Raw genomic sequence first — 15,393 nt, forward strand, 5'->3', positions numbered from 1 at the left:
GTCATCATCGTATTCTTGCAATATAGCTCTTCTTATTACTCCTGCTTCATTTGCTGAGAATGCATTTACATTTACACTTTGCACTACTTCTTCACTGCTGCCTTTCATTTTTCTGTTCTCACTGGGCACGTTATCTGTTGGTGAAGTATTATTTCTATCTTCTACTTTCCTTTTTATCTCTTCTATTTCCATGTCTGTTAACTACTCTTTTGCTCTTATTGCTCTTGACTGGTTGGCTAACCTTTGCTCATATGTCCCGAAGAGTCTTATCTCATTCCATTTTGCTTTCGTTCGTGGCCGGAATCCCCTTCTGCTGGGTTCACTCATGATCCAGTATTCAATTACCGTTCAGTTTGCCTCCTTATCCCACCTTCTTCTCTGCCTCTGACAAGCAGTCTCTGGATGACGACCGGACCTGCGCTGCTCAACCACGGGGCACCTGCTGGGCGAAAGGCTTTCACCTTTGGTTCCAGCCTCATTATCACCATTATTTGATACATTTGATATTAGACATTTTCGCTCAACACTACTTTAAGGTTAACCACCAACCGGTATTTTTATCGTGACAACGTCTCTAGTAAGGTTGTCAACCAAGACTGCAGATCTCTGACTATCTTTAAATTGGGCCTATTCCCTTTGCATTTCTGCGTGTAGGGGACCATGATACTGAATTTCACCAGACCGGTGAGCGTCAGTTGGTCTCGTAGCTTCATCCAAATATTGCTCCGGAGTCAAGTCCCATTCGCGATTCATTCACCTTCATCTCAGGCACAGGAAAAATAAAAGCATGGGCATCTTGCAATTCTAGCTTTGGAGGATTCGCCTACACGTCTTGCCAGATAGGAAAAATTACTTTTCGTTGGAAGAATTTGAAAATGTGAAAGCATGCTAACGAGACCCGGACGAAATGTTGCGCCTAACATCCCGAAATTCATCTAGTAAGAAACCAACACCAAAATTGTGGTATATAAGACTTTAGCAATAAAAAGTAAGAAACTAGATCAGGCGACACAGCAACAAACTGAAAAGTACTTCAGATCCATCTAGAGCAGGAGTCGGCAACTTTTTTGCCTCCCGGGACCGGATCTAGTATTAATGACAGATAGCGGGCCGGATGAAGGCCATAAAAGAATAATTATGGAAAATTACACAAGCTAAAATTTAATCACGAATGTCGACTATACTTAAAAATAATTTGTGTTAACTACAAATGGACCCGAGTGGCAAAAGCACGATGTGGCGACAAAGTCTTAGTTCGGTCTTTGGTGGAGCATAACGGGCACATTACTCGACTCCAAGCACATTTTTACGGTTTTTTGGCAGCCCTACAATCAGCTGTTCGGAACGAATGGCGGACTAGAAGGAGGGTGGATTTCAGTAGGTACTACAACTGCCTATCGTGACTCTCGACAAGAGAGGCGGAGTGTTGCAAAAAGTTGATAACAGTTGCAGAAAAACGAGAAGCAATTTTCTGCTGCATGGGAGAGTGGGGATTGCCTAGTTTGGCTGGTCTGCCCAATGATCTTTATTGTTATATGCTAGACTTATTTGGAGGCCTCTTGACTGATCTGTCGCAGCAGGCTGCAGAATGGAAGAATTTACAGTTCTGTGAGTCGAGGAGAGGTTACTGAGAAACGCCCAAACTGGATGAATTACGCAGATAATTTTCGGCCCATAACTCTGCTAAACGCGGATTTCAAAATGTTAGCGAAGGTGTTAGGAAAAAAAGTTGCCACTTTTTGACGATGATCTAGTTGATGATGCGCATATATGTACCATCACGACCCGATGAAATGTTTCGACACACATAGACGATATCAATGTCATAATGACGAACACCAGGTACCTAGAGGTTACCAGCACTGCTCTAAGTGAATACAAAGTAGTAACAGGAGCAAAAATAACTAAGAAAAGTAAAAAGATCTGCAGTTCTGCACCTGGAGAGGACGCTAAACAGAGGTCTAAAGTAGAGACGAACTAAGACGAGGTGGCGAATGCTTATATTACCCCCGTTACATGTTAGCACATGATCGTTGTGTTTTGCCCTACTTCACATCTGTTGTTCTGTTTTTAGAAGAGACACATTCCACAGATCAGCTCATCTTTTGTTGTCAACACCTTGGTGGAGGACTAGCCACGCCGTGGCTGATGATGCACAGACATGCGCTCATGAAACATCTCTAGCGTTTCCTTCACGATAAGTAGGTGTAGTCGTCGTTTGTGAGACTCACCTGTTACAGCTCGTCTATTTGACAGTTACAGTCCTGGCTCAAACATAGACAAAGGCAGAGCGCCCTGAGCAAGAGCGCCTAGTAGGCTTCACAAAGTCTGCCAATCAGGCAATGCGGTCGGTTGCAGTGCCACTGGAATTCTATAGAGGATTAATGGTGGGCAAAAGCAATGACGATCTCAGAGAAATTCTATACCGGAGGAATTCCTAGTTGGAACATATGGACCAATGTGATTACCACTTCCCTCGCACCCATGTAGCCTGGAAGCACAGGTTGGGGTCACGTTGCTAGTTTGAGATGAATTCTGCCAGCAAGGAAGTTCCATCAGCCGGACCTGCCCGAGATGCACTTAGAGTGGCGAAACTATTCTCCACGCACTCATCCAGTGCCCGAGCATTGCTTACTTGTGAAGTCATGTCGAACACCTGCTGCTGCATTTTGGATGGATCCAGCTCTTTGTAGAGTCCAATGACCAGAAAGGAGAAGTATTGTTTATACGTCTAGTGCTCTTTGTGATCGAGATTGTATGGTTGACCAGATTGAAAATGCTATATATATATATATATATATACCTTCCTCTTTGGTCAAGCCTACTTAAACACATGAAAAGGAAAGTGATGTAAGAGAGGGAATTATTGCATTTGATCAATTCCGTTGAAAGGTGGATGACCGAATGAACAGATCTGCTCTGAGCATGTAGATTGCGGGAGAGGACGGGAAGATACTTGCCCTTGTGGTCAGGATGACTGTGGTTTGTGGGGTTTTCACGAGAAGCTCTTGAAAGTCTCCTCACTTTGGCGAAATTATTCCTTCTTTCAATTTTTTTCTTTCTTTCTTTCTGTTATGTTACTATTTACACGCTTTTATATAACCCTACATTATGTTGCATTGTATCATCCTATACCGTCCTCGCTCTTTTTGTGAACCTCTAGTGGATAAGATAATAATGATAATAATTGTTATTATTTTTATTATTATTGTTATTTTATTATTATTATTATTATTATTATTATTATTATTATTATTATTATTATTATTATTCAGTAGTTTTATTTTTTATAGCGTGCTTTCACTTCACTACCGAGCGCAGCTCTGTGTGCCTTGGGTATGTGCTGTGATTTGTTGTGATGCTCTGATGGTTATTGTATGGAAAGTGTTCTGCGTAGGATGTGTGCAGTGCCTAGTAGTGCAATTTTCTGTATGTTATATGTGTTTGTAAGTCCTGGTGTTTTTGTTATGTATTTGTCTGAATATTTTTTTATCATGCCTAATGCACCTACTATGATAGGAATTGTTTCTGTTTTTAGATTCCACATTCTGGTTACCTCTATTTCCAGGTCTTTGTATTTTGAAAGTTTCTCCATTTCTTTTAGAGACACGTTGTCATCTGCCGGCATTGATACATCAATTAGAAAGCATTTTTTTTCTTCATGATCTCTGACAACTATATCTGGTCTGTTGGCCTTAATTTCTCTATCTGTGTGTATCGGCATATCCCAGAGTATGGTTGCTTTCTCGTTTTCTGTGACCTTTTCTGGTGAGTGCCTATACCATCTTTTTTCTGTTGTTATTCCATAATGTTGGCATAGCTTCCAGTGTATGTAGGTTCCAACTCTGTCATGTCTGTGAATATATTCCTTCTTAGCCAGGACTGGGCAGCCAGAGATAATATGATTTATTGTTTCTCGTCCATCTCCACATATTCTGCAGTTACTTGTTATATTTCTTTTCATTACATGTTTTTGGTAATTTCTGGTGGGGAGGCTTTGGTCTTGTGCTGCAATTAAAAATCCCTCTGTCTCTGCTTTGAGTCCTGAGCTTCTCAACCATTGCTGGGATTTTTCTATGTCTATTTCTTTTGCATTTAGTTTAGTCTAGTATTTACCATGAAGGGGCTTTTCTTGCCATCGTTTTATCATGGTTCTTTGCTGTTCTAGTTTTAGTTTGGATTTCATTTGTTTTATAGCTTTTGTTGTTTCTTCATCTTCTTCTTCTTCTTCTTCTTCTTTATATTTGTTAGGTGGTATGATTTCTTGTTTGTATTTGTCAGCTTCCTTAAATACTGAGAACAGTTTTTGTTTTGCTTGTGTTTTGCCGCTATTTGTATCAGTTTTCCTTCCTTCTGAAGTAGATATTTTTGCAGTCCTATGGTGGTTATTTTATAGTAGTTTTCCAGCTGTATAAGGCCTCTACCACCTTCTATACGTTGTATTTATAGTCTTTCTATGTCAGATTTTGGGTGATGCATCCTAGATCCTGTCATTATTTTTCTTGTTTTCCTATTTTGGTCAGTTCATTTAGTGTCCAGTTAAGGATATTGTAGCTGTAACTTATAACTGGGACAGCTAAAGTGTTAATACCTATTATCTTGTTTTTAGCATTGAGCTCTGTTTTTAGTATTGATCTAACTCGTCTATAATATTCTTTTTTTATTTTCTCTTTCATTTGTGTGTGTTGTGTCTTATCTAGTTCATGGATTCCTAAGTATTTGTAAGTTTGGCTTTGGTCTAATTCTTTCATTTCATTGGTTTTACCTAGTGTGATGTTGCTACTCTTAACTAGTTTTCCTCTTTTCATGGTTACTTTGGCGTATTTTTCTAATCCAAATTTCATATCTATTTCTTTGGTAAATCCATGAACTGTCTTTAATAGTGTTTCCAGCTGTTTGTCATTTGCAGCGTATAGTTTTAGGTCATCCATATATAAAAGGTGGCTGATCGTTTTGCCGTAACATTTATATCCGCATCCAGTTCTATTTAGCATATCAGATAGAGGTGACAGTGCCAAGCAGAAAAGGAGTGGAGAGAGCGTGTCTCCCTGGAATATTCCTCTTCTAATGGGGATGTCTTTGGTTTTCATGAGTCCCTCTTTTGTTTGGAGCTGTAGCACTGTTTGCCATTTATTCATAGAGTGCCCAATTAATTTTATAATTGTTGGTGCTACTTTGTTAATGGCTAGTGTTTCGAGGATCCATGTGTGGGGGATGCTATCAAACGCCTTTTTGTAGTCGATCCAGGCCATACTGAGGCCTTTCTTCTTTCTGTGGCTGTCTTCAGTTATGGCTTTATTGATCATTAGTTGATCTTTACAGCCGTATGAGCCTTTGCGGCATCCTTTCTGCTCTTCTGGAAACAGGTTGTTTTCGTCTAGGTGCTTGTTAAACCTTTGCGATATCACTGCAGTAAATGCCTTGTACATCGTAGAGAGACAGGTTATTGGTCTGTAGTTTTCTGGTTTTGCTGTCTCATTTGATTTGGGAATTAAGATGGTTTTCCCCTTCGTGAGCCATTCAGGCATTGTCTCTGGCTCTGCTAGTATGTTGTTAAAATTTTCAGCCAGCTTTTTGTGCATTCCTGTTAGATATTTCAACCAGAAGTTGGAGATCTTGTCATGCCCAGGTGCCTTCCAGTTGCTTAGTCTTTGCAGTGCCTGGGTGACCTCTTCAGTTGTTATGGGGGTCCAAAGTTGCTCAGATGCTGAGTTTGTTGTTTTAATACTCCTTTTTTTTGGTTGTTCGTTCGCCGACCATATTTCTCTCCAGAATTCTTCCACTCCTTCTGCCGTTGGTGATGCAGTGATTTCTATTTTATTTTTGCCAAGTTCTTGGTAGAACTTTTTGGGGTTAGAGTTGAACTTTTTGTTTTATTCAAAGAAGCGCTGGCGTTTCTCGTACCGGCGGATCCTTTGTGCTTTGGCAAGGATATCTTGCTTTAGCTTTTCTTTTATCTCAGGTAAATCTTTTTGTGTGATGTTGTATTTGTGGAGTATTTTTGTTTTCTTTTTGTTGCTCAGTAGCGTTGATTGTCTACTGATTTCATTAAGAATCGACAGATCTTTTCTTATTTTTTGTATTTTGTTTTGAATGTTATTTATCCACAGGGTTTGTTTGGGTGGTGGTACTCCTGTTTGGACGGGTTTGAGTGAGTATCCAGCTTCTTTTGTGGCTGCAGTGGCTGCTGCGTATACTAAGTTATTTAGCTCAGTGATATCGCTTTTTGTTTCAGTGGCTATTAGTTCCGTGACGGCTAGGTTTATGCTGTTTATAATTGGTGTTGTTGTTTCGTCTATTTTGATTTTTGGGAGGTATGGTCGGTGGTCCATTTTGAGGTCTGTGGTTTTCAGTTCTTTGATTATTCCACTTTTTATATTATCATATTCATTAGGCTCCCCTTCATTGTTTCCAGGTTTTAGATTTGTGTCGTTTTCTTTCTTATGTGTATGTTTGTTTATCGTGTTTTGATTTGCTGTTTGTCGTGTATTATTATGCATCCTTACGGTCTGGGTTTGTTTTTTGTTTTTTTGTTTACATCGTGTTTGTTGGGAATGTTACATTTGTCTTCGTGTTTTACTGTTTCAGTGTTTATATTATTGGGCATTGTTGTGTGGCTTCTATCTACATTTTCCTGATGTATTTTTTCTTTTAGATGTTCTATTTCTATTTCTGATAATTTTTTGGCGTTGAGAATGTATCTTCGTACGTTAGCTAGTTTGTTAGGGTTCATTGCTGTATCCAAGTCTGTATTTATGTTGTTTTCCTTCCATATTTTATATGTATGTGTTGTATTTTCATTCTTTGGGTAGAGCACTGCTGTAAAATAAGCATGTAGGATAGAAATGTATTCCTCACGTGTCCATTTATGTCTTTTGGGTTTTATTTGCGGGACATGAAGAACAACGTCCGGCCCATTATTTTGACGGTCGTCATCTTCGTATTATTATTATTATTATTATTTTCTTGCAATTATGTTTCCATTTCTTGCCGAATGTCTTCCCAACACCTAGGGCAAAGAAACTCACTGTATATATTGGTAGGCCATTAAAATAAAGACAGCAGATTGTTCATTTACAAAGTCATGTGATAGAAAAGGGGGAAGAAAGAGAGAGAAAAAGGAAAGCAGGAAAAAAAAGAAAAAGATGAGAAAAGGAAAACAAAGAAAATAAAGGGATAAAAGGAAAGAAAATTCACAGCGACAATGATTTCTCAATACGTGTGTCGTACCAGTTAAGATAATGTTTTGCACTTCCTGCATGGATTATTATTGTTGTTGTTATCGTTGTCGCCGCCGTCGTCGTCGTCGTCATCATCATCATCATCATTAAGACAGTGAAGTGACGGAATCGTTAACACGCCAGACAAAATACTTGGCGGCATTTCGTCTACTTTTAATACAGGGCTTGATGCAGGCGGCTTCCCCTTCCCTCAAAAACTGCTGGCCCTGTACCAAAATATTAAACCATTATTGTAAAGGAAGAGAGCAGGCTGAATCATTAGCATGACGGAGAAAATGATTTGTAAACATTTCGTCCGTTATGTAGGTTCTGAGCTCAAATTCCGCTTATGTTGACTTTGCATTTCATCCTTTGCCGAGAACTATAAAATATGTACCACTCAAGTATTGAGATCGATGTAATTGACTTTCCACTCCCTTCAAATACTGCTGGCTTTGTGCCAAAATTTGAAACCATTATTATAAAGGCGGCGAGCTGGCAGAGTCGATAGGAGACGCCTAGCTGCATTTCGTCTGAATTCAAATTCCGCCGAGGTTGACTTTGCATTTCATTCTTTCAGGGTTGATAAAAGAAGTACCAGTTTAGTACTGGAGTTGATGTAATCGACTAGCCACCTCCACCAAGGCTTTGTACCTCTAGTAGAAAGGATTATACGCTGACGCTTCTTTGTTTGTAACATTTACATAGAAGTAATAAACAAGAAGAACACGTGGGTAATGGATTTGTAGTCACCCTATACAACGGCGCGCGCGCGCAACGCCCTCTCGCGAATACACGAAGTCCGAAAGAGGGAATTTTGCTGACGTGGCCTTAGCTGACGTGGCCTTGCTGACGTGGCCTTAGCAAGGGAGCGTGAGCCTTAACAAAGAGGCAAGGGAGCGTAAAGCGTTGACCATTAGCGTCCGACAGACAGCGGCAGGCATTTCATAGAAGTAGACGTTTAATTCGCTCTCTCTCCGGTTGATAGCAGCAGTCCTTTGGCCGAAGACTTTTAACCTGAATTGTTGCAGTCAAATCATCTTCTTCCTCCGGACGCCATTTTGGACCCGTTCTGGTCTTGGCGGCTGGACATTGTAAATATTACAATCGATTAACTTTCAGTCTTGCGCGCCCAGAACCAAGGACATCAGATATACCACTGATTTCTCACCGGTATAAACCAATAAAGTATATCTATTTTTTACGTCTGCGTTTTGTGTTTCTTTGACTGGTAGAGTCTGGATATAAAAGCAACGGAAAGTGATTGCACCAACTTGCACCCCAAAAGTGCAAGCGGAGATATTCACATATTCCTTACAGTGGTGACCCCAAAGTTCCAGAGAACACTCAACAAAAAGAAAAAATCCAGTTTTCTGCTAAATCTGAAACACGACCAACCTGTTTTCCAGTCCCTTTCAACAGTTTGTTTCTTCATCTGCACTCACGCACGGAAGAAAAAAAAAAAAAAAGAGAAGAAATTTTTTTCTCGATTAAAACGCGACGAAGGTTGGTAAAAACAAAAAAAAGAAAAGAATTTTTTTCTATTCTCTGTGCACACAGTACAAACAAAAAAAAACAAAAAAAAACATTTTTTTTTGTAAATTGCACATTCAAAATTTATTGGTTCAATTGTTGGTCTTTCTTTCTTTCTTCCTTTCTTTTTTCCCTTTGTTTTTCCTTGTTGCGTCTGTTCAGCGTTGGTTCGTTGTCAGTTTTCTTTTTTCCATTTGACAGAGTCATCTAGTGAATAAAAGGCTACAAAATGTTTATGGGTTCGTTACCTACTTTTACAGGTGATGCCACACTGTGGTTTTCACAGTTAGAGGCACAATTTCGTGCACAAAGTATTACTCCCGAGCAGCAGTTGGAAATCCTTTATGGTTGCATGCCGCCGCAACTGGCATCTTCAGCAAGGGACCTTATTACAGACCCTAGTCCAGGCGCTACTTATGCGTCTGTTAAATTAGAGGTTGAAAAAAGAAATACACGAAGCGAGGAAAGTCGTTTCAACGAGTTAATGGCAGATGAGCAACTAGGGGACAGAACTCCGTCAGAATTTTTACGAAGACTGAGGGAGTTAAGTGGTAATGCATCAGATGCCCCCCTCCTTCGGAAGATTTTTTTCTCGAGGTTGCCCGCCTATATACAGACCGTTTTGGCAACCGGCTTAGAGACAAATACAGTGGACCAAATAGCAACGATGGCTGATAAGATGGTTGAATTTGCCGTTCAACCATCGTCACGGTCTGCTTGTGCCTGTTCACAGACCTCTTCGGCCTCAATTGAGGGGCTTTCTAAACTAATAGAAACCCTCACTAAAAGGATGGACGCGAAGTGTCGCGATGGTAAGCGATCTTCAAAATCGCGAAGTCGCAGTCGTTCATCCTCGAGATCAACACAGTCTAAGTCTGGACTGTGTTGGTACCACTCCAAGTATGGAGAGAATGCACATAGGTGCACACAGCCATGCACTTATAAGTCTTTAAACTAGATTCGGAGAATTTGAGCACGTCAACTTCCTCCACAACATTTTCTGGTTATCGTGCATTCTTTGTTAAAGATCTAGTGTCGAAGAAAAACTTCATGGTAGACACTGGTTCTTGTTGCAGTATTTGGCCTTTGCGTTGCACAACTGACAGGCCAAAGCGATCTAACGTCATCTTGCACGCTATTGACTCGTCACCAATAGCCACATTCGGTCAGATGTCGTTGCGCCTTGATATTGGTCTTCGACGAGACTTTCGATGGATTTTTGTCATTGCCGACATTCCGCATCCTATTTTAGGTGCGGATTTTCTGGATAAATTTGATTTGTTGGTAGATGTCAGACGTCGGAGGTTGGTCGATAGTTCGACTACACTCTCCACGCCGACCGGAGAATCTACCAATTTAGCTCTTAGCCCGACATTTTTTGTCGGTACATCTGGAGATGTTTTTCACTCTCTTTTAGCTTCTTTTCCAGAGCTATATGATGTTACCTTTAGGGTGGCTAAGCCATTGCATTCGACACGACACTTTATAACAACAACTGGACCTCCTGTTTTTTCACGTCCAAGGCGTCTTGCACCTGATCGACTTAAAACTGCTAGAGCTGAGTTTGAGCACATGCTCCAGCTCGGTCTGATACGCCCCTCCACCAGTCCATGGGCATCTCCCCTTCATTTAGTAAGAAAAGGGGATACAGATTTTCGCCCGGTGGGAGATTATCGGCGTCTAAATTCGGTGACGATTCCAGACAAATATCCCATAAGGATTTTAAACGATTTTTCGGCAAATTTACATGGCTGTACTATTTTTTCTAAGGTTGACCTGATACGTGCCTACCATCAAATACCGGTCAACTCAGACGATATTCCTAAAACAGCAATTACTACTCCTTTTGGCTGTTTCGAATTTTTATTTATGAGTTTTGGTTTGAGGAATGCCACTAGTACTTTCCAACGGTTTATAGATGAAGTTGTTCGCGGACTGGATTTTGTGTTCGCGTATGTCGATGACATTCTAATCGCAAGTGATACGCATGAAAATCATCTCCTGCACTTGTCTCAGCTTTTTCAGCGTCTTCGCGACTATGGTGTTCGCATTAATCCAGACAAGTGTGTTTTTGGGCAACCATCTCTTAATTTTCTCGGTCATTATATTGACTCGAGAGGAATCAAACCACTCTCATCCAAAGTCGATGCTATTCAGCGCATCGCACCACCTTCTTCTTTACGTCAACTTCGCTATTTTTTAGGCATAGTTAATTTCTATAGAGGTTTCATAGATCGGTGTGCGGACAAGTTGTTACCTTTAACACAGATGCTAAAGGGCAATTCCAAAATGGACGCCCGTCTTATTCTTTCGGCTGAAGCACTGTCTGCCTTTGAGTTGGTTAAAAAGGAACTAGCTTCAGTCCCTATTTTGGCACATCCGGCTCCTAATGCTCCACTTACTTTATCTGTGGACGCATCAGAGTCTGCAATTGGCGCTGTATTGCAGCACACCGTAGAGGGTGAAGTTAAACCTTTAGCTTTCTTTTCTTGTCAGCTAAAGCCAGCTGAACGCAGATATAGTACCTTTGATCGAGAGTTACTAGCGATCTATCTGTCAGTTCGGCATTTTCAACACCAGCTCGAGGGACGAGAGTTTGTGATTTATACTGATCACAAGCCCCTTACTTTTGCATTATCTTCTAAAACGGATAAACTCTCTCCTCGTGCTTTCCGTCACAAGGACTATATTTCTCAATTTACAAGTGACATTAGGCATGTGCCAGGCAGTGAGAACGTCCCTGCAGATGCTTTCTCTAGACTCCCTGTCAATTCCATTTCCTCTCCTGCTGCAATTGATTTAACTGCTATTTCGCAGGATCAACCACCTTTAGAGGAGTTGGATTTAACTTCGCCTAAGTTTATTAACTGTAAGTTTGACTACCTTCCGCTCCCTACAGCGGAAGGCTCTATTCTTTGTGACGTTTCTACCGGTTCACCTAGACCATTAGTACCTGAGAAACATCAACGATCTGTGTTTGATGCTCTTCATTCACTGTCACATCCAGGTATCTCTGCCACAGTAAAGCTTGTTACTGCTCGGTTCTTCTGGCCCAATATGCGACGATCAATTACCTCTTGGGCACGCTCTTGTTTGAGGTGCCAGAGTGCTAAAGTCCATAGACACGTTCGTGCTCCACTTGGACAATTTTCCTCTCCTGAAGCCCGTTTTCGCCATATCCACCTTGATTTGGTTGGACCATGGCCTGTGAGTCGCGGGTTCTCATACATTTTAACATGTATTGATCGTTTTTCACGCTGGCCGGAAGCTATTCCTACAGCAGACATTTCAGCTGAAACTGTTGCGAGGGCTTTCGTATCTAATTGGATTTCGAGGTATGGTGTACCGTACAGTTTAACCACAGATCGTGGTCGACAATTCGAGTCTGCATTGTTTCGTGAGTTATCACGAATCCTGGGGATGCATCATATACGCACCACAAGTTACCACCCCGCTTCTAATGGGATGGTGGAGCGTTTCCATAGGCAACTTAAGGCCACTTTGCGTGCCTCGCCGAATCCACAGACATGGACTGAATTTCTACCGATCGTCCTGCTTGGATGTCGGACTGCGATTAAAGCAGACCTTGGTTTTTCGTCTGCCGAGCTCTTGTATGGTACCACACTGGCATTGCCTGGTACGATGTTGGTGCCAGACAAGTCACAGTCTCTTAATTTAGAGTCTTATGTTGCTCGATTACGCAGATATTTTTCTGCCCTTCCTCCTATGGACCCTCGACACCAAAATCCTCCTTCTAGTGTGCCATCAGACCTTAATTCTTGGACGCATGTTTTTATTCGTGATGATTCTGTCAAAGGACCTCTTGTTTCTCCTTATAAAGGACCTTTTCGTGTGATTTCTCGCACGCCGAAGGTATTCAAACTTGAAATTAACGGTCGTTCGGAGACCGTCTCCGTAGATCGTCTTAAAAGGGCATATTTTGAGGTGTCCACATCTTTTAATGACCCCACTGCCAGAACCATCGTTGAACCTTCACATGCACCTTTGACAACACCACTATTTACACATGCACCATTATCAACACCAACATCGACAACACCACCTTCGTCGTCGCAGCCTGCCTCGAACAGACCTTATGTTACGAGGTCAGGCAGAACTGTTCACTGGCCGAAAAAAATTTCCAAAACTATTTATATTTGACATTTTCAATTGACTTCCCAGTGACAGTTCAGTACTCATTGAACTTTGCTCATTTTGAGTATTTTTTCTCTTTTTACCTTTAAGGTGAATTTTTTTTTTTTTTGCTGTTTAATGTATTATATTGTGTGCTATTTTTGGTTATCTGGTGTCCACCTTGAGTTTTATGGTCACTACAAGGAATTGTTGTTCGTGCTTAGGCACTGGAGGGGAGCTTTGTAGTCACCCTATACAACAGCGCGCGCGCGCAACGCCCTCTCGCGAATACACGAAGTCCGAAAGAGGGAATTTTGCTGACGTGGCCTTAGCTGACGTGGCCTTGCTGAAATGGCCTTAGCAAGGGAGCGTGAGCCTTAACAAAGAGGCAAGGGAGCGTAAAGCGTTGACCATTAGCGTCCGACAGACAGCGGCAGGCATTTCATAGAAGTAGACGTTTAATTCGCTCTCTCTCCGGTTGATAGCAGCAGTCCTTTGGCCGAAGACTTTTAACCTGAATTGTTGCAGTCAAATCATCTTCTTCCTCCGGACGCCATTTTGGACCCGTTCTGGTCTTGGCGGCTGAACATTGTAAATATTACAATCGATTAACTTTCAGCCTTGCGCGCCCAGAACCAAGGACATCAGATATACCACTGATTTCTCACCGGTATAAACCAATAAAGTATATCTATTTTTTACGTCTGCGTTTTGTGTTTCTTTGACTGGTAGAGTCTGGATATAAAAGCAACGGAAAGTGATTGCACCAACTTGCACCCCAAAAGTGCAAGCGGAGATATTCACATATTCCTTACAGATTTTTCTCAAACGTCCAGAAGAAACATTAGAGATAGTAGATAGTTTCTATTATCTAGCAGACCTATTTATCACTGTAGAAGTATGATCTGGAAGTATAGTTGCTACAATACGAATCGGCTGGAGAAAGTTCAGACAGTTATTACTTCTGTTGGTAACAAAGGTCCTCTCACTCAGAATGAGAGGCAGATTGTACAATACTTACGTACGAACAGCAATGCTGCATAATTGTTCAACTTGAGCCGTCAATGCTGAGACTAGAAAGAAATGAAGCGGATAAATTCCGCTGGATAGTGTGCATGTACGACAAATTACAAATGTGTCGAAAGAAAAATTGAATATGTATGAGTCAATAATCAGATATGGTGTGCAAGAGAGAAGACTCTGTTAGTATGGCCTTCTGATGCGAATGGATGAGACAGCTGTATAAAGAAATGCTGGCAGCTATACGTGGAAGGAACCTGTGGGAGAGGGGGACTTAGGAAGACGTGGGATAAATTAGTGAAGACTGACATCAAGATTTTGAACCTCACGGAGGTGATGAGAAAAGCCGAAATGACTGGTTATATGCTGAGCTTGAGAAGACCTGTCCATCTCAGCAAAAATGAAGTCCAATCAAGCCGCCCGTCACGACTCATCTTCTCCCACCCATCCCTCCATCAATCTTCTAACTACAACACTACTCGCTCAGCTGTTGTAAATGATATCATTTATCCCCCTGCATTTCACATTGTCTCCCTATCATTGTTCCTTATTACCTCCTCCTTGACCCAATCTTATTTCCTTCACTTTCCACCCTACTCCCCCACTCTCCCCAAAAAAACTGATATTCACCATTGACCATGTCGCCACCGTATGCCTTTTTTACTGCATCCAGCTTTATCTCCATCTCTAACCATCTGTCACACTTCTTTCACACTCTCTCGAACTTGCCTACACACACTTTCTGTTCATTTATCCCCATTCTATCTCTTATATTCACCTTGTACCTTGGGGGTGCACCCTGACAACCTCTCTCTCTCTCTCTTTCTTTCTTTCTCTCTCTCTTTCTTTCTCTCTCTCTTTCTCTCTCTCTCTCTCTCCCTTCAGCTAGAAAAGCTATGTATCTCTTCTTCAGCAAGACATTTATTCCTGTCCCTCTTTCATACTCTCACCTCCCCCAATACCATACCCTCATTCTGTTGAGAAGGTCTTGTCTTGCAAGTTACTTTATGGCCTCACTAGTGCCAGTGCTACGAAAACAGCACCTAGTACACACTGTAAAGTGTTTGGCGTTAAGAATGGCATCAAGCTGAAGAAATCACGCCAAAGCAGTCATTGGAGACTGGCGCAGTCGTTGGACTCGCTGGCTACTGGCGAACCAGCTAACCACGTCAGCATAGAAAACAAACGTTAAATGATGATGATGATGATGATGATGATGTTATATGATTTTAACGGTAAAACTCGAAGTAGATAAAGCTATAAATTGCAACGTGTAAATATTGGGTTAAAAACCCTTTGGATATGTGTATGTATGTGTGTAATTTCTTATTTCTTATATGTTTTTATCTGCATCTTTTTCTATAATTTCTTTTCTCCTCTTGTATATTGTATAACGTATTTCGCATTCCTGCACCTCTTTGTATAACTTCCCACCATACATATATTTGTGCGTACTCTGTTTAATGTACATTGTATTTTATTGTGT

General features: G+C 41.2%; 1 protein-coding gene across 5 annotated transcripts in view; it reads left to right on the forward strand.

Annotated features, from left to right (window-relative positions):
• The window catches only part of LOC115219065, a 115,702-nt gene that overhangs the window by 75,511 nt on the left and 24,798 nt on the right, over positions 1-15,393 (forward strand). The gene's annotated exons all lie outside the window — the stretch shown is intronic.

This window comes from Octopus sinensis, linkage group LG14, assembly GCF_006345805.1.
Source record: "Octopus sinensis linkage group LG14, ASM634580v1, whole genome shotgun sequence".
Taxonomy (NCBI): domain Eukaryota; kingdom Metazoa; phylum Mollusca; class Cephalopoda; order Octopoda; family Octopodidae; genus Octopus; species Octopus sinensis.